Below are 19930 nucleotides of genomic sequence, written 5' to 3'. Positions count from 1 at the left end.
TTGTGTGTTACCACGTGCAGATATCTATTGTAACCTACTGCATTTTGTTCTTTCTTTCGTACCCCTCCGAGATAAGGCTAATTCACATCAACCAACAAACGGATGCCATCAGACCAGCAATAACATTCTTCAATGTATCCTGAATTTGTGTACCCCTATTTATTGTTACAGTTCTGATTGCCGCAGTCAGTTACATCTGTTCAAATCACTGTAATTTAATACCTTATTATAAATAAGCTGACAATGCATCGCATCCATATACGAAAGTTTATCCAGAATAAATCATTTCTGTCTTTTCTCTATGCCAATAATCATCTTATCATGGCCAGACTTACTATGGTCTATCACAGAAGTGCATAATGCGTGCTAATAAGCAACTAAAAATACGTTGCACCGTCTAAATCTTCATGCTCCCGCTCTCATTAAAAGAGCTCCCTCGTGGCTAAGCGGTTAGCGTACGCGCCTTTGGCGTGGGAGATTCGAGTTCGATTCCCGGAGAGAACTCAGGTGCTTCGGATCCCACGTTCAACTGTAGGTCCACGTTTCATATAGCTTCGCTTCTGAAAGGGCCGCTAGACTCAAATCAAATGAAACCACTCTCAGTACATGAAATCATAGATCTTCCTATGTTACAGAGTTACTTCTGAACTACATATTTAATGAACTATGAGCAATATATTCTCTGCGGAAAACTACATCCGAAAAGAACGCCCGTTTCTAGACTCTTCCTTCTTTAACAATAACAATAATATGGCGTATAGAAGTGCCGATAATACGTTAAATTTGTCAAAATCATGTGACAATTGGAGAACTAATTAAATTACTAACAGCTAAAGAGCTTCCATGATTACTTCCACTAGTTTAATTAATCATCGTAATTATTGTTACCACTGCTAGGTATCTTGTCACAAATTTAGAAGGATCAATATGTTAAGAAACTCACCAAACTATTCTTTTGGTAAATACAGGAATCATACACTTTAATACTAGCTATTAATTGTAATCTATCTTCTCTTCCTTTTTTCCTTCCACCATGCCCTATACCACGTCATTGAGAATAAAATTTCTTTTGCACGAATAGCCTCTTTTGAATTACCTACAGTCATTAGTTTCTCCTCTATTATTTTTAATTTCCATCTCTACCTCTTCGTTTCGCACAGCCAAGTTCCTTCATTATTCTTAACCTAGTTTTTCGTTGCATTTTCATAATGTCGAAGTTTACATTCCATACAGCATCATATTCAACGTTTCATTAGTCCCTTTTGTAACCTTTCATTCAGTGACTTATATGCATTTCTTCTGATTCTATAGCTGTCACTGCACTCTTTGTTCTTATTACAATTGTCTTCGTGTTTGGTATTTATTTTAGTCTCGCGTTCTTTCCACAGCTTTCACTAATATTTTCTCCGACAATGTTAATTTCAGATTTAAATTTACAACACCAGTCCTATCATCTGCAAGATAAATGCGCATTAATGTTTCTACCTCCTATCAAAGCAAGCTTTTTACTTATTTATAGTACATCCAGGAGGAATTCACCGATATGGCACACATTTCGTACACGAAAATGAAATGAAATATTTGAGTTTAACGTCTCACAATTATGTCCTTCAGGGTAAGGGGGACAATAATTAAGGCCAGTGAATTAAGGAAGAATTGATGGAATGAGAATGTGGGAGGGAACGGAGTACTCCGAGAAAACCCACGGACAAAATGTTGTCCACCACACACTTACTTGGCCGAGGATGGAACCAGGGACCCAACGCATTAGTCATCTCCCACTGAGCCACCATGCTCCCAATTTCGTACACGAGAAGGTGATGGTAGGTGACAGTGATCCCGAAGGGCGCAGACGCACTCGCCAATCCAAAAATGATGGTCGCCAGTATCTCTTACATACAAATTATTAGAGATCCCCCCCCCCCCACTCCACGGCCTTTGGTTTGGCAAAGAAAGAGATTACATCAGGGCATACAATTTCAAAACAAGACAACTAGATTCAAGATAATCAATTTTGAATTGAACAATTCATACACATGTTAAAAATATCACATACCACATTATATCTTTTAAAAAAAAGAAAAGAAAGAAAGAAAGAAAGGGGTATATTTCAATTTAGGCTTGAACATTCCTAGAAATTAAAATGCGACCTAATTTTTTACGCATCGTCATCCGTTTATGAGCTAAGGAGCGATATGTTTGCATAAGTATCTAACAGAAAAATGTATCACGACAGGACAGTAACACAGAGAGGCGTGACCAGAGAAAAGACAAATGTTGGAAGTTGGTACTGGTAAAAAAAAAAAAAAAAAAAAAAAAAAAAAAAAAAAAAAAACCTGCGTTGAATGATTATGTGTATATCATGGCAGCCATCTTGAATTCTGCATATTTGAAATTACACAGTATTTTTAAATAGAAAGAGGTATTGTGTCACACTAATTTACGCTAGAAAGAATCTTCCTACAAACGAGAATCTGAACTGATTTTTGACCGACAACCAGTTGTTTACGGGGTAGCGTTTGCTACGTTTGACATTTGTTTCTAGTAGAAGAAAGGATTGGGACAGACAAGTAATAACGAGGGTGTTAGACGTGTTCTTCACGGTTCTGTTCGTTTGCTTGCGTTTGTAAAATTTTATGGAGTTACCATATATTTTAATAGTAAGAGTATTTATTGTACTAATTGTTACTTTACGACTATGAAACAATATTATGCTCTTAATGTGCAAAATTTCTAATATTCAGTAGAGCTTAACTAATCGCAGGTGTTGACAATGTTTAGGCTGGTTAATGTATTGTGCTGTGTAATAGCTTCTTTCAGGTCTCTATGCGAAGTGAGATACTTAACGTAATATCACTGGATGCCGCTTGGGTACAAATTTACGAAAGCTCTACTCATGGAGAAAGAAAAGCTTTGTATGATGATGCCTTTCTTGTACTACCTAGAATTTGGAGGATATTCGCGCTAAGATAATTACGATCTATAAAGAGGGTGTGCCAGCATATGAGAGCGTTAAAAGTGTATGGGAACTTGAAAAGCGAACAAGTGCACAAGACAAACTGCGAAGTCACCAGCCATCTCTTTGTGAGGAACTAACATTACTGCGCAAACGGAGGCCCTACTGCTCGCAGATTCCTATAAGATTATCACTCACGTCATGAAGGTTAACGTTAGTAACGGACCCGCTCTCGACATCATCTACAATAATTTGCAAATGACTAGTGTCCGTCCAAGAGTTCCGACATTACTCACATAATGCCAAAGAAAGCAGAGCTGTAGGGGTTTTCAGGAAATGTTGATGCTGTACCAGGACGATTCTACGAGCGGTTAATCACTATGAAAGTGGAATGTACTACTACGACTTCTGAAACAAGGAAAATTAGTAAGCAAAGAAAACACATGCCTCGCTCCCAAGAGAGCAAAATTGTAACATGCATCTGGGAAGGTGATATTAAAAAAGATTTCAAGATGGCATGTTACCAAGACTGATTATACCCACGTAGTCTAAACTATCTGGAAATAATATTGCGACCTACTCCTGCGACAGATATGGGCATTATCAAAATGGATAACCCTGGAATACTGAGAAAAGGATATGACATAGTGTCTGATGAAGCCAAAGTGCATAGTTGGCGATTGCCAAAGTGGATATATATAAACAATAAACGTGTTGTTCTATTTAACGAGTGATTTAAATCAGATTTGAGAAAAAGAAAGTCTGGATGATGTAAACAATGGATCAGCCAATTCTGTTCAAGAGACAATGACATTTGCTAGCGCTTTGTCACCGGCCATAACCCCAATTTGGCACCCAGAACTCTTTCCTTCCAACTGAAGTATGTATGCTTCATTATCGGGGTTTACGTGAAGATGAATATGTGGAGGTTTTCTCCAAAACTCAAAATGCCGACTTCTACAATTAGTGTATTCGGAAATTGGTCAACCGCTGGAAGATGTGTATCGCCTTTTTGGTTTTCATTATTTAGAGAACTAAGTACATCATAAAATCTCGTAGACGCAGTTCCATACCTACTTGATGATAATACGAACTTCGTGACTACTCCTCGTATTTTAGGGATCCTATTATACTAAACACATATACACTACAGCGATAATCACTATTTACTACTGGTATCCATACAGTTCTAAAATTGCATTATCAAATTGTATATGTGGAACGCAATAAAAATAGTAGCGAGACCAGTGGCGTCTCGTGAATACCTCCAACGGGGGGCAACTTCAAAATTTGAAATAGAAAGTGGTATAACTGTTGGAATCGTTCGAAAGGACATTAAATGTCATGCAACTTTTAGAAGACAAACTTTGCCATATCCTTTCCCATTTAGCTGCTAGAGGCGTTGTTGTAGACTTGTATCTGACTACCCATAGCAGGCCTTTATATCAGCTAATAATGCACAAAGAGCCGTAAAACAAACAATTGAACTACCAAATCGTATGTGTAGAATGCAATAAAAATAGTAGCGACACCAGTGGCGTATCATGAATATCTCCAACGGGGGTCATCTGCAAAATTTGACATGAAAACAGGGGTTGGTTGTGCCTCCATTGAAACAAGCGCAAAATGGGAGAAACGTCGACAGGAAACACCCTCGCACCTTCTGACTTTCACCTAGAAATGCGACCGTGTTGCTGCCAACGAGGAAGAAATATGCCAAGGTGTTTCCTCTCGACATTTCTCCAATTGTGCGCTTGTTTCAATGGAGGCACAACCAACCTGTTTCCATGTCAAATTTTGCAGATGACTCCCGTTGGAGATATTCACGATACGCCACTCGTGTCGCTACTATTTTTACTGCATTCTACACATACGATTTGGTAGTTCAATTGTTTGTTTTACGGCTCTATGTGCATTATTAGCTGATATAAAGGCCTGCTACGACTAGTCAAGACACAAGTCTGCAACAGCTCCTTCGTGGCTAAGCGGTTAGCGTACGCGCCTTTGGCGTGGAAGACCAGGGTTCAATTCCCGGCGGGAGTTCATGTGGTTCGGATTCCACGTTAATCAGTAGGTCCACGTCTCATATAGCCACACTGCTGAACGGGACGTTAAACTCAAAATCAACTCAACTCAACAAGTCTGCAACAACGCCTCTAGCGGCTAAATGGGAAAGGATATGACAAAGTTTGTCCTCTAAAAGTTGCATGCCATTTAATGTCCTTTCGAACGATTCCAACAGGTATAACACCTTCCATTTCAAATTTTGAAGTTGCCCCCGTTGGAGGTATTCACGAGACGCCACTGGTCTCGTTACTATTTTTATTGTATTCTACACATACGATTTGGTAATGCAATTTTTTGCTTGAAGGCTCTACGTGCAGCATTAGCTGCGATATAGGCCTGGTACGTTCTTATTGAATCACCCTGTATATATATATATATATATATATATATATATATATATATATATATATATATATATATATATATAAAATCTCCAACCAAATGGATTACGGGATTGTTACAAATTTTTGTGTAGTATCTGCTACAAGAAACATATAAGCAATTACACACACACACACACACACACATATATATATATATATATATATATATATATATATATATATATATATATATATATATATATATATATATATATATATATATATATATATATATATATTCATGTAGACCAAATTACACCATCATCAGTCATTTATATGGATTGAGTTTTTAATGAATATGAAAAATACAATGTCCATGATAATCCCAGTAACGAGTTCACAATCACACACACAAAAAATGATGTGAGATTAAAATCTCGTAAAAGATAATCTATACTGATAGCACTAACCCGCCATAGGGATCCTCTCACTGAATTTGATATTCATGAATCTCAATATACTGCACATACTTCTCATCACATCATGTGCCAATGGTTATTCCGCTCTAAGAGAATCGGATGTCAACACTCAATTGTTTATTTTCTAGAACATGCATCACGATGTGACACATGCATTGGGTTGCTAAATGCCTTGTTCTAGTCTAGCATCAAACATTACAGTGAAGATCTGCAAACACAAAATCAATACTTTATTTTTGACGATTATGTTAGATTATGTGGTAAAAGTCTCATATACATGGGTTCTTTACACATTGCACATGTAATCACAACACAATTTGAGAACATCTTTTTATAGATGAAAGCGTCACCGGATTCATGAAAATGTCAAATCAACAACACACAAAATGAGTACTTGCTAGTTTATACACGAAAAAAAGTTGGAGGAAATAATATTGTTTAAGAAATACCTATCAATTCTTAGTAACATTTGTGCCTACCGATGATCATTCAGAAAATAAAACATTTGGACTTGGACTTGAGTTTAACGTCCCTTTCAGCAGCGAGGCTATGAGACGTGAACCTACTGATTAACGTGGAATCCGAACATGAGCTCTCGCCGGGAATCGAACCCGGATCTCCCACGCCAAAGGTGCGTACTAAATAAAACACGTTTACGTCTGTTGCAGGAGACAATAATAATAGTAATAATAATACACCAGTTAACATAAACCCTTATTAAAAATATTGAAACAATGTGCTCTTTGCGCGGCTGATAGTGATGAGCGCAAGTCTTGGATGCAAGACCAGACCAGGAATCCCAATACAAGACCACGACCAAGACTCTTGCCCAAGAGTCTTGCACAAGTACCGGCTCAGTGGTAGAGCGTTCATCTGTGGTGCATGAGGTCCGTGGTTCGATCTCAGCTTGGGCCATGTGAGCTGTTTTGGTGGACAAACACCATGTGCGTGGATTTTCTGTGAGTTTTCCTGTTTCCTCTTACTTTCTTCATTCCACTATTTCATTTATTTCTCATCATTTTCCTTAGCCTCGGTGCATAATCGTGGGACGTTCAACTAGATATTTCATTTCATTTAAAAACATATTAGTGGTTTCTTCTTCCAAAACTAGAAAGAAATTTAGTATTGTACGGCAATTCCGTACACCATAGCTGCCGATTACATGGGTATGGCCTTGGTTCCGAGGCTCAAGCATCCGTTGGAAACTTTTAACGTGTAGTCACAAAAATTAATATCGAAATAACATTTTCATGACATTGGCAAAAACTTAATGCATGTGACCGTATGCTTGATTTCATGACCGGATGCTTATACATTGAATAATTGTTTATCAATATAACTTTGTCTCCTTAGGTATACGACACATCAAGGATTGAGCGATATCCCATTATACAACAATAAATAATCTATATTCACAAGTAAGAGTAATTTTGTACAGTTATTTCGAATAATTTTGAGTTTGGTGCCGTTATTTTGTATTTCAAATATAGATCAAATGTATTTATATAAATTGAGTATACACGAAAAACAAACAGTTGAGTCGTTTTCAGTTTTCACTCAAACTATTCTAGAATATTAAGAGGTTTGATTATAATCATTATTATTTTAATTTTTCTCTTTCTTTTTGGGCCAATATTGCTAAACATATCATCATCACCATTATAGATATTCTGTCACTATTAGCAGGTCACTTGCTGCAACTGAGAAGCTTCGATGTACGGTGGTCCTCCGCTGATCTCTTCGTCTTGACACACGCAGCAATTTTGTGTTTTAATACCTTTCTTCAACTAGTCTCCTCCACCCCACCCGTCTCTTTCCTTCCACCATACCTTCTAGCACATCCCTCATAATACAGTTTCTCCTTAGCCAATTACCCAACCAGTTCCTCTTCCTCCTCTTAATTACATATAAAATTCTTCTTTTCTCCCCTACTGCTACTATTTCTAACCTTCTCATTCGTTTTCCGTTTAGCCCAGCTAATTCTCTCCTTTTTTCTCCATGCCCACATTTCGAAAGCCTCCATTTTTTCATTGCTTTTACATAATGTCCATGTTTCTGCCCCACAGAGTACATATTGGAATCAGTAAAACAAAATCTCAGTATTTAATTGGAAGTTTGTTCAATGATGTGTTATGTGGCAATCAGATTTTAGCGACAACTTGATGGACCCTCCCGTGTAAGTCTCGAAATCCAAGTAGTAGTATAAGTCCTATTGCTATTATTACAATTACAAATATCAATATCCAAAAATGCCTAAAGTTCTTTTTTCACCTAGAGATACTCATCTCAGGTAAGTGAACAGAAACAAATGAAAAAGGGAAATGGAGGCCTTCAAAGTAAAACGTAGACACATTCACCAGTGTTGAGAAACATTTTTAAATCACGCTCGACCCTATTCATAAGAAATAAATACGCGGATCTGCTTAGTTGCAGTTATCAGTTTCTAGCCACGTAGCATATATAAGTACAGCAGAAATCAAATAACTGCTACCGGCGGTCTTCGTGGCCGTGCGTACTAGCGCAATGTGCTAGTAATTATAATTGCTTTTGGCGTGCGTTCAAACCCGGGCCAAGGAATTTTTTCTATTTTTATAAAAAATAATACCCAAAAAAGTGATTTACTTACGTTGCGCGTGCAGTTTTGCTATACGATTCCATTGTAGAAGAAGTAGTAGTAGTAATAGTAGTAGTAGTAGGAGGAGGAGGAACGGTTTGAAAGCCCCACAGGGCTCGTTTTGTTCCACCTTGACTGCCATGATATAAATTTTACCTCAACTGTTTTTTCAATTTTCTTCTTCAACTCCAACAAAGTGACAATTTTCTTCTATTAAAACTATAATAAAAATTACATACACCAGAAGGTTTGGACCAGACCCGCAACCAGCCACAGAGGTTTAGAGGGGCCATAAATATGCTAGGGGGGGGGACAAGTGATTAAACATTCGCTTACACATATCTAAAAAAAAAAAAAAAAAACGCAAACTGCAACCAATCAGAAACGTGTTTTTAGTTTATATGGCTAGGGTCGAGTGTTAAACATGCTGTTCAGAAAATGCTGTTTACAAGCAGTGAGCAGAGTGGGTCGGTGCGTGGTGGGTCGCAATGGGTCACATGCTGTTGACCCACGACCTACTCACACTCAGAAAACACGACCCATTTGACCTACTGACCCACTCCAACTCTGATTGGCACTTTTCAGAAAATCCGTACATATTTTGGAAAAGTTCCAAACGATATGTAGTTGTTTCGTTTTAGGTTAAGGTATTATGAGACTGCTGCTTCACTTTTGAATGGAATTACGATTCCCCATGTTTTTTTCTATATATTTTTTGTGAAAACACGTTAATGAGCAATAGAAAATACAACTATTTTTCGCTTCGGATTGGTTTCGGTTAACAGGTTGAAAATTAAATCTTTACGTTTAATGTCCAACGATTATGCCTGTTAGGTTGAAGAAGACTATGATTGAAGCAAGTGAATTATAATAGACGATTTGGTGGAATGAGAAAGTGGGACTGTTTCGAGAAAACCCAGGATGTTGTCCGTCTCAAGCTTACTTGTCTTGGCAACGAACCAGGTATCCCACCCATCAGATAGTTCAGTAGACGGGGTCTCAGTTTTGATTCCCGGTGGGAGAGCATTTAAAATATTAAATGTCCTCGATGTATCTGTGTTCGTGTCCCTGTCGTTCAAGGTTACTGGAAATAACTGTACAACGAGAATAACACAATATAATAAAGATAAGTTTCGGAGATACTTTGTCTTTTTTTTTTTTTTAATTTAAACTTGAATTCTCTGAATTATAATATTTTATCATGACCGAAATCAGTGTTTCATCCTTAATAAAATATTGGAAATGAATTTTTTAAGTTTTACGTCCCACGGATATGACGGTTAGGCTAAAGGAGACGGTGATGATGAGAGATGAGTGAAATGGTGGAATGAAGAGTGGGAGGGAACGGGAGAACCCCGAGAAAACCCACGAGCACGGTGTTTGTCCACCACAAAGTCCACACGGCGCGAGCTGGGATCGAACCAGGGACCCCAAGCACCGGAGGTGAATTTAGAATGTTAAGTATCATACCGATTTTGTTTGGTTTGTTTGTTTTAGTCGAGATGAGAAACTCCTTATGTCCCGTCTCGAATGTAAAATGTTAAGTCTCATACTGATTTTGTTTGGTTGGTTTTAGAATCGAGATGAGAAACTCCTCATGTCCCGTCTCGAATGTAAAATGTTAAGTCTCATACTGATTTTGTTTGGTTTGTTTTAGAATCGAGATGAGAAATTCCTCATGGTCAACATTAAACAAAACCGATTTTTTTTTTTTTTTTTTTTTTGCCTAATATCACGATTTTGCTTGTAATGGTATGACTTGAGCGATAATAAGTTTCTAATTTTTAATCTTCTCCGATATTATTATTATTCCTGAAGATTTGATAGTTCAAGTATTGAAACATCCGTGTTTTCAAATATTTGAATATAATAAAACGTGTGTCATCGCCAATCAATCAAAATTCATAAAGTAAAAAAAATGCCCGACGTGGATTCGATCCAAGAACCTCCAGATAGCCGGCCACGCGCCTGGACCACTGAACCACGACCACTACGCTCTTAATGATTCGTCTTTAGTCTGGTTACGTTAGGTTTCTTTGCCTCCGATTTCAAAGTTGTATGTTATTTTTCTTCGTTTCAAAAAGTCTTTCGTATGTCTTTTATGATGATATAAGTTAATAATCTTCGCCAAAGTTTATAGGCCTATTAATAACATGAGTTGTTCTTAAACCTTTGGTTCATGTTTGCTTCTTCTCCACAGGAAACTACAGATATGACAGATTTAATTCTCATACTCGGCATTTGTTTGAAAGCAGTCGCCATTACCTTGTCAAAGACTTATGTCCGCCACTATACATCCCAAGGTAATGTTGAAAGGTCGCATAAGTTCTTCAGTGACTGCAGCCCAAAGTCAAAGAAACGTAAAATGAAGAGTATGAATGAAAAAACAAGTCCTCCAACAAGGGGGGATGAGTGTGGGGAACTTCTCTTGTTTTAGTTTGTATTTCAGTTTGTGAAAGAAAAATAGACCGTTAACAGTACGAGAAGCTTGTATTTCTTGAGCATTATATTATTAAATTGGGTCTTATTTTTACGTCTTTTTATAGGCCCTTTTTTAGGCAAGTTTTAGGTCTTCAACTTCCGAGCCCTATCCATAACCAATGGTTCCTTAGAAGTTTCCTGTTCGCGGTATGCTACTACTACTGTAGTATGATGCATGGAAAGTTTAATAAGTTCCCACCTCCTGTTCGTCTGTGTCGTTCATAATTTTCTTAGAATTTCCACTCCAATTCATGTCTTATATTATTACTTTCTTTACTTTCCACTAGAGCACCATTTACTGGTGTGACAACGGTAAGCATCCCTTTCACTGACGTACGTCGCCACAGAAAATAAGGATGTTACACTCAGTACTATGATTGACACCACTGTTTTGACATGGTGTTCCCAACAGAAGGCATATTATGATCGTTTTTTCCTTAATTTGGACCACTTTCGGTTTGAATACAGCGTTAACGGAGGAGATGGAACTTACTCTTGGGACTCTAAATCGACTGCAGAAAACTGAAACTTGATAACTTTTACCCTCTTTGCTCTGTGGAAATCAGTATTGAAACCGGAATATTAAATTTGAACCACACTTGCTTTGGTGCTGTATGCTGAAAGTCATGGTATGTTACCTTGACACGCTGAATCGTTTGCAAAAAAGAAGAAAAAAAAAACGCTTCTCGCTATCTGTTAGTGTTTTCGTTGTAGGGCGATAAACGTTGAAACCGGAAATGGATAATTCGAATCTTTCCGGTTTGAATAGTGGTAAGTGGACGACACGGAACCTATCCTTGGAACGCTGAATCAACTGCAACAAACTGCTTCTCGATATTACCGTTTTTGCTCAACACCTGTCGACAGATGCACGAGCATGGCTGTTCTATAAGACTTCGACACTTATGCATAGCATAATTTGAAAGTCTAAACATTAATTTGATCAAAAATAAACAAAAACTAAATGAAATGAAATATTTCAGTTTAACGTCCCTCGACTGTGCCCGTTAGTGTAAGGCAAACGACGATTAAAGCAAGTGAATGATGATGGAAGAATTGGTGGAATGAGAGTGGAACTAAACGAGAGTACCCCGAGAAAAATCCACGTACATGATGTTGTCCACCCCAAACTTACTTGATCGGGGATCGAACCAGGAATCCCACACACCAGAGGTAAGCGCTCTGTCACTGAGTTACCGTGCCAGCGAAAAATAAACAAATCAATTTATAATATGACTTTTCTGATACTACTTTTTTTTTTTTTAAGATGCTACTTTGCCTCTTATTGAATTACGTCAGTTTTGCATGACTGCATTTTATATATATATATATATATATATATATATATATATATATATATATATATATATATGTATATGTGTGTGTGTGTGTGTGTGTGTGTGTTTTCTTTTACATGAATCGCAGATCCACCACTCCACCACCAGCTGATCCCACATCAATGTTCTTGCATTAAATCCTCTGGACTTCAGATTGACTTTTTACATCATCCCCTCGCCCCGTATTTCTGAAAAAAAAAAAATGTTATAGAATTTTGGATTTTTCTAACACACCGTGAAGAATTTCCACATGTATTTATTTCCTCGCTGGCGCATTTGCATGGCGATTTGTTTTTGAAATTATCCAAATCTGCAATTCAAAATGCTACTGGGTATTTTCTAGTATTGAATGAAGCAGAAAAACTAATACCTACAAATCAAAACCTCAAGGAAAATCTTTTCCTGCCATATTGTGATACATGCATATCAGAAAGAAAAAGCGACAATTTCCTGCACATCAAAAAATATATTAAAATGTTAACAAAATAATATGTACAAACCTATACCTTATACAGAAATTGTTATACAGAGAAACACCTTCTACAGAGAAACACCTCAAGAAAGTGCAACTTACCAGATTAATGTGGCCACGTTTTGCATTTAGAACAACTCTGATGAGGCTTAGAATGCATTCATAGATATCGTGAATGGCAACAAATAGAATTACAGAATTCCGAGTGCATCACTCTCTTCAGAGAAAAATGAAATGAAATGAAATTTTGAGTTTTACGTCCCACGGTTATGCCGGTGAGGCTAAAGGAGACGGTGATAATGAGTAATGAATGAAATGGTGGAATGAAGAAAGTGGGAGGAAACGGGAGAACCCCGAGAAAACCCACGCACACGGTGTTTGTCCACCACAAAGTTCACTTGGCGAGAGCAGGGTTTGAATCCGAGACCCCTAGCACCAGAGGTGAACGCTCTACCACTGAGCCACCGCGGCCCCTTCTCTTCAGAGAATCGAAGCGGAAGTCTAACGGAATAATTATGTTCAGGTGCAGGAATTAATATTAAACCTCATCCCAATGTTTCTCAAACCACGTAGCAACGTGAATGTGTACATTATCCTGAAACATCCAGAAATATGACGTCATTGACTGTAAACAACATTTGGACTACAGGATGCACATGATCTCCCAAAATGGCGACACAATTACGAGCAGTAATGCGATTGGTAAATATCAGCATAGAAGTCACTGAAAACCAGGATACTCCATAACAGATCCGTAGTCATGTTTCACGGATGGGCGGAGGCATTGCGAATCATACGCTTGTTTGAGTGTACGCCAAACATGGATTTTCTTCTGACTATTGTTCTTCTTCACTGGTGTGGTTTTGCCAAGTGTTTTGTAGGCCGTCATTACCTTTCCTACGCGCTGTCCTTCGCGATACACCCACTAGCTTAACACATTCGTAACTCTCGCACTACATAATAGAAAGTCAACAATTTGTTCTCTTAGGAAATCTGAGAGGTCACCCATTTTACACTATCACTGTCTGCTCAGTTCACTGTATACTACCTTCTACTGCTCCTCACGTGTTACGGTGTTTGCCGTAACATACCACAAAGAGCCTGGCGCAGTGTCCGCCGCCTGACCGTTGTCAACCCACATATCTGATGTTTCCAGTTCCAGCTTTTTTTATTGTTTTGGTAACTATTTGTGTATTAATATATGTAAATTAGTTGTAAATCAAAATAGTAAATTAAAACATATCTAGCTAGAAAAGAAAGAAATAACATTCAATCAAAAAACTAACAGTAAAAAGGATCACGCACTATTAGTTTCAACTTCCTAGGTCAACCGTTGGAAGATGTCTGCAGCCACCTAACGGCGAGTCGCGTCATTTCTATTATCTTTGCAAAAAAAAAACATAATTCAAAACTTTGCTTTCGTGCAAGTCATCGTGTCGAGTAACGGATAGACGTGTCACCGTTACCAGTTAAGAAGTTAAGAAAATAACTCCGTTAACGAACTTAGTCGAGACAATCGCTCTAGCTATTCCAATCATAATTCAAAAATTCACTTTCTGTCAAGAGTTACCTGTGTGGAGCAACGGACAGACGTAAGTCTTCGTTAAGATGTTAACGACTTGACTCCATCAATGAACTCGGCCGAGGTAATCGCTCTAGCTATCTACTGCAAAAGGGATTTTAAAAATCGTTTACCTTCAACAGTAATTACGTGGAGTAACGGTCAGACGTAAAGACGCAGTTATCCGTTAGAATAAGATGTTAACGGATGACTCAATTAACGAACTACCAGACATAATCGTTCTAGCTATCTCTTGCAGAGTGCAGAATTGAAAAATTTACTTACATGTACGGGATATGAGCTATAGATGACAACCGTTAGTCACCGTTGCTCATTAAGATGTTAACAGATTAACACGACTATGAACTCCGAATGAAATAATATTCTCGCTATCTATTGCATAAAACAGAGTTTAAAAATTCGCATTCGTTCAAGAGTTATCGTGCGGAATAATGGACGGACGGACGTACTAACAACACAATACTGTATGTCTCGCTATGTGATCCTAATAAATTGTAATATTACAGCAAGTAAAATAAGATCAATCTTCACATTGACACGAACACGAATGAGTGTAGGCCCCTTTTGATAGTAAGACATCGTCTCATACATCAGGACGGTTAGAAACAATTTTAATAGAATTACAAAAATACAAAAATCTGGCAGACCATTACTATGCAAATCCTACAGGCCTCAAAAGTTAAGGCTGGATTCTCTCTAAATTATGTGCGAAACTAGATTATCATATCCAGAAAGATTAAAACATCCCCACAATAGTGTCGTGTCTCATTCGCGATTATCTTGGAATGCCTATCACCATAGAATCCAGCCTTTGGAACTCGCATGAGGATGACAGAATGAAAATCCAAGTTCTTGCTTGCGGTACGTTGCAAACTGCTATCGTCAGACCGCTTTCATTGATGAAAAGGTATTCTCGAAACAGAAGTCTTGCCACCGCCAAAATGATTGGATCCCTGCGCGAAGTTTTAAAGAAGCTACTGAAGTTACACAGAGGATTCATAGATGCCATCAAGAGGCTTCAGTAATGGTGTAGTGGAAAGTAAGTTAAATATTTCCACTTTTGTGGACAAAGGATAAAACATTGGCAAATGTGAATCAATACGATCTGTTCACTGTGTAATTAAACTCCTTAATAACAGCTCTTTAAAGTAGGCATTGGGCTTTCCAGTAGAACTCACCTTCTGCGAACGAAGACAAAACAATACAAAAGTGATTCGCAAACAATGTCTCCGTGTTCATTTGTTGTGCGGATAGGCCAGCTGAGAGTTCACATCTTTTAACTTCTGGCTAATCGTTTGTAGTATGAGTTAAAGTGGGTGACCTGTACTAAATGTTACTTCGATGTACAATTTCAACCATGACCCTTTATCCCTTAAAATCGTGCGTGATTTCGTAGACGCGTGTTCCGAAAGTTTAAAACTTTGTACTAGGAATAGGATAAAGCATTTCAAACAGCCTCAGTTTCTCAAGTTGCTATACTTTGATGAATAAATATGATAAAGTTCCTTTTTTTAACATTATTTTTGTTGATATGAACTCGGTTTTTATGTGAGAACAGAATTTATGACAGGACTATGTAATTCTATATAATATGCTTGATACACATATAACATTCACAGAGAGACCTACTACGCCTAGTTATTCCAGATTCTTTTCATTGTATCAGCTCATCCTATCTAAGTAATGTAATGTTTTCGATGACCGATGCAACGACGCCATCTGACGAGAGAACAGTGTAGACAGTACGTATCATATAAGACACTTACTTGATAGTGCAAAATGTGTCGATGGATAACCGCTTATTCCATGGTTTGGAATTTTGGCGTGAGTTTGATCATGGCAGTGTCGGAGGACCAAGTACAGCATACCATCCTGTGTGACTTTCACCAGGGACATTCAGGTAGCGACACGAAACATCAAATCTTGTATATGGTCAGGGTACTGTGGATGTGTGTGTGGAAGTGCCAGAAATGGTTTCAGAGATTTCGGTCTGGAAACACTAATCTCGACGATAAGCCACGAGAAGGAGTACCTGTGCAGCCGGATAATGATACCCTGTGAGTAGCGGTGGCAAATTCTATGCAAACTGTTGAACTGGTCAGCAAACTCCATGTCACACTCATTCAGTCGTTCCTCAACATGTGAAAGAACTTCAGTACGTGTCAAAATTTGGTCAATATATATTCCATACGTTGACGCCATAACAGAAGCAGAAGGGAGTAGACATCTGAAGTTCCTTACTCGCCCGTAACAGACATGAGCCATTTCTGGACAAAATGGTGACAGGGGATGAAAGGTCGATCCTCTACCATAACATTACACGTCAGTAAGCATCTAGAGGTGGGAGTGCACAGAAACTATTCCAAAACAGGAGCTCTCCCCCCTCCAAAGTGATGCTGAGTGTTTGGGATATCCGTGGTATAATTCATCCCTAGTTCTTGCCATGTAACCAGATAATCAATGTAGTTGTCTATTGTCAGAAGCTGGAACGCCTACAAACTGCATTGCTGAAGAAACGTCCTGCTCTGGTTCATCGCAAGGATGTATTCATTCACAGTGATAACGCGTGTCCACATACGGCAATCAAAGAATCGAAGAATGTGGCTGAGAGAAAATCCCTCGGTCTTTCTAGCAGATTCTGCACCAATAGATTACAGTCTTTTTCGCTGCCTGCAAAATCACATTTCCAAGAAAACTGCAAGATGAAATTAAATCTTTCAGTTAAATGTCCAACGATTATGGCTTTTAAGCTAAGGGAGACGGATGATTAAGGCAAGTGAATGATAATGGAAGAATCTATGGAATGAGACTGTGGTAGGAAACGGAAGCAACAAGAAAACCAACGAACACGACGCCTACTACAAACTTACTTGAGGGTCGAACCAGGGATCCCACTCAGCACTCTACCACTCAGCCACCGTGCTCCCCCCCCCCAGGAAAACTATAAGACAAGGATGATGTGACGAATAGTGGCCCAGTTCTTTGCCTCCAAAACCGGTGACTTCTTTCAGCGGGGGACTCAACAACTGGTTAACAGGTGGCAGTACTATGAAGTCCGATGGAGACTATCTCCCTGACCAATGGCAGTGTTTCAGTTTATCGTTCTCTTCCTCCTAGTGCAAAAACACGACATTACTTATGGGAAAACCCGGTAATAACATACAGATGGTGATCAGAAAAATGGAAACACCTGTAGTTGGCAACACGTCAGATGTATGGGTTGGCAGTGGTGTCGTGGCGCCCGCAGCGCCGGACAGCTGGTGGTGGTGTGTTAGGTCGGTCTCCATACTACGTCAGGCGCAGTGGAACAGCAGTGTCCAGTGGCTGCAGCAGACGGAGGTAGTGTAAAATAGGAGACCTCTCAGATTTTTAAAGAGGGCAAATTGTTGGTGCGCGGTTATGTGGAATGAGTGTGACGGCAGTGGCTACTGTGTTAGGTGTGTCGCGTGGGACAGTGTTGAAGGTGATGACGACCTACACAACACACGGGAAAACCACATCGGGGAAACGGAACAGTGAGCGGAAGAAAATCATGAGTGACAGGTCACGCCGGGGATTAAAGCGCATTGTCACGCAGAACCGTCGTGCCACTGCGGAGCAAGTAACGGAGGAACTCAATCAGCACCTCCCCCACCCTGTTTCAACAATCACAGTCCGCCGCGAATTACATGACATGAACTTACGGGGTCGTGTTGCACGGGCCAAACCGCTCATCAGGGACCATAACGCTTTCACACGCCGCAAATGATGCCGCAACCATGCAACTTGGACCGTTGAGGACTGGAAACGTGTGATATGGTCGAATGAGTCATCCTTCACCCTATTCCCAACCACGGGCCGTGTTTATGTGTGGAGAACGCCCAAAGAAGCTTATGATCTGCAGTGTCTCCGCCCAACTGTGAAACATGGCGGCGACTCGGTGATGCTGTGGGCCGCCATATCACGGTTTTCATTGGGTCCTGTAGTCACACTTAGCGGACGAATCACTGCCAACGATTATGTCGCAATTTTAGGAGACCACTTGCATCCTATGGTCCGGATGTTGTTCCCGGACAATGACGCTATCTTCCAGGATGATAATGCACCCATTCACACAGCTGGCGTTGTTGCAGTGTGGTTTGAGGAACATCGGGATGAAGTTCAACACCTCCCCTGGCCCGCCCAATCCCCAGATCTCAACATAATTGAAGAACATCTGTGGTCGTCTTGGAAACACGACTCCGGCGACGATTTCCACCTCCATCCCCTGGCCGATGCCCTGCACGAGGAATGGTGTAAAATTCCACTTGCTACCATTCACGACCTCTATGCCGCCATCCCACGTCGCATCAAGGCTGTTCTGAAGGCGAAAGGTGGCCCGACACCATAGTAATCTGGTAAGTTGCAATTTCGTTCAGGTGTTTCCATTTTTCTGATCACCATCTGTATATCCCGGATTCTAAGGCACAGCAGGTTAAGTTTAAATGCCCTAAAAAAAGTTATTCTCGCTTAAGTCTTTATGTGAATTTTCTCTGAAAATTTATTTTATCGAAAATAAATAAATACAATGGTTCTATTGGTTCTACTTCTTTTTAATTTTACGTCCCAAGATTATGCCTTTGAGCTAAACGAGACGATTAGAAATGAATTATAATAGGTATTCTATAGCACCCATGCCTTTAGCGGGATTCGAACCGCATCAGACAGATTTTGCGATCGCCGGCAGAGTTCATAAATGCTATAGTACACCATTCTGCCACAATAACGTGACATTAATTTTAGTATTTTGTAAAATTACTATCATTCAGTGAAGGTCCCTTCTTGGCACTACAAATACAGTTCTACATAAAAACAAACGATTGCGGTAGACTGTAACAGTCTCACTTTTCATCGAGAGGGAGAGGTACACCTATTTTTATGTCTGTGATGTTGAAATAGCAGGCAGTTATAAACTAACATCCTTTCTCAATTCGTGGTCCGCGGACAATAGAGGTGACAAATTTAGAGGGTCCATGCCATTATTTATATCTCATAATTTATATTTAAAAAATGGGTATGTAATGACCTCGGTATGTACGTGCCATGTGCTATATCTTTATAATATAAAAAGAAGGTTCATAATTTAAAAGATTTTATTATTGGTATCTACCTATTATTTAAAGAAGTAGGGTCCGTATCTTGCCATAAAAATAAGAAGAGTAACTCTAAAGTAATTGGGAACCACCGAACTAACATAACGCTGTATTGACACCTACTCCCACCAAGTGATAAAGAATCATTTCTAGCTTTACTTGACTATGTAACGGTTTATTATGATATATTTAGCTATAATCCTAATGGACCCAACGATCAAGTCATTCTTGTCGAACTATACACATTTCACTCTTCTAACTTTCCTTTTTCTTTTCAAAACTCTCTACACAAAACTACTTCTTAAAACAGAAGTATAATCATCATACTGCAGTTAATATTAGAATTAAAAATCACTACTAGAACGAAATCATTTCGTACCTACAGTCCATACTAGTCAGAAAACATCCAATAAGCTAACATTCTTTAGAATGTAGGTCACTTGGGCCACACATGACCTTCCTTTCCCGAAAGAGTAAGGACGTAACAGACAGTATCCGCATTCTCTAC

The 19930-nt window shown here is 39.0% G+C and overlaps 1 long non-coding RNA gene across 8 annotated transcripts in view; it reads right to left on the bottom strand.

Annotated features, from left to right (window-relative positions):
* The window catches only part of LOC145676569 (uncharacterized), a 245540-nt gene that overhangs the window by 211303 nt on the left and 14307 nt on the right, over positions 1-19930 (bottom strand). Inside the window, exon 2 of one of the 8 annotated variants that reach the window (XR_014129412.1) lies at positions 5809-6033. The exons of the other annotated variants lie outside the window; for them this stretch is intronic. This is a non-coding gene — a long non-coding RNA (uncharacterized LOC145676569). Of the gene's footprint in view, positions 1-5808; positions 6034-19930 lie in introns of those variants that run through there. 8 annotated transcript variants of the gene reach the window in all.

This window comes from Thermobia domestica, chromosome 2, assembly GCF_964235325.1.
Source record: "Thermobia domestica chromosome 2, izTheDome1.hap1.1, whole genome shotgun sequence".
Classification (NCBI taxonomy): domain Eukaryota; kingdom Metazoa; phylum Arthropoda; class Insecta; order Zygentoma; family Lepismatidae; genus Thermobia; species Thermobia domestica.
Note: the sequence above shows the minus strand (reverse complement) of the source record. Positions and strands in the feature narration are given on the sequence as shown.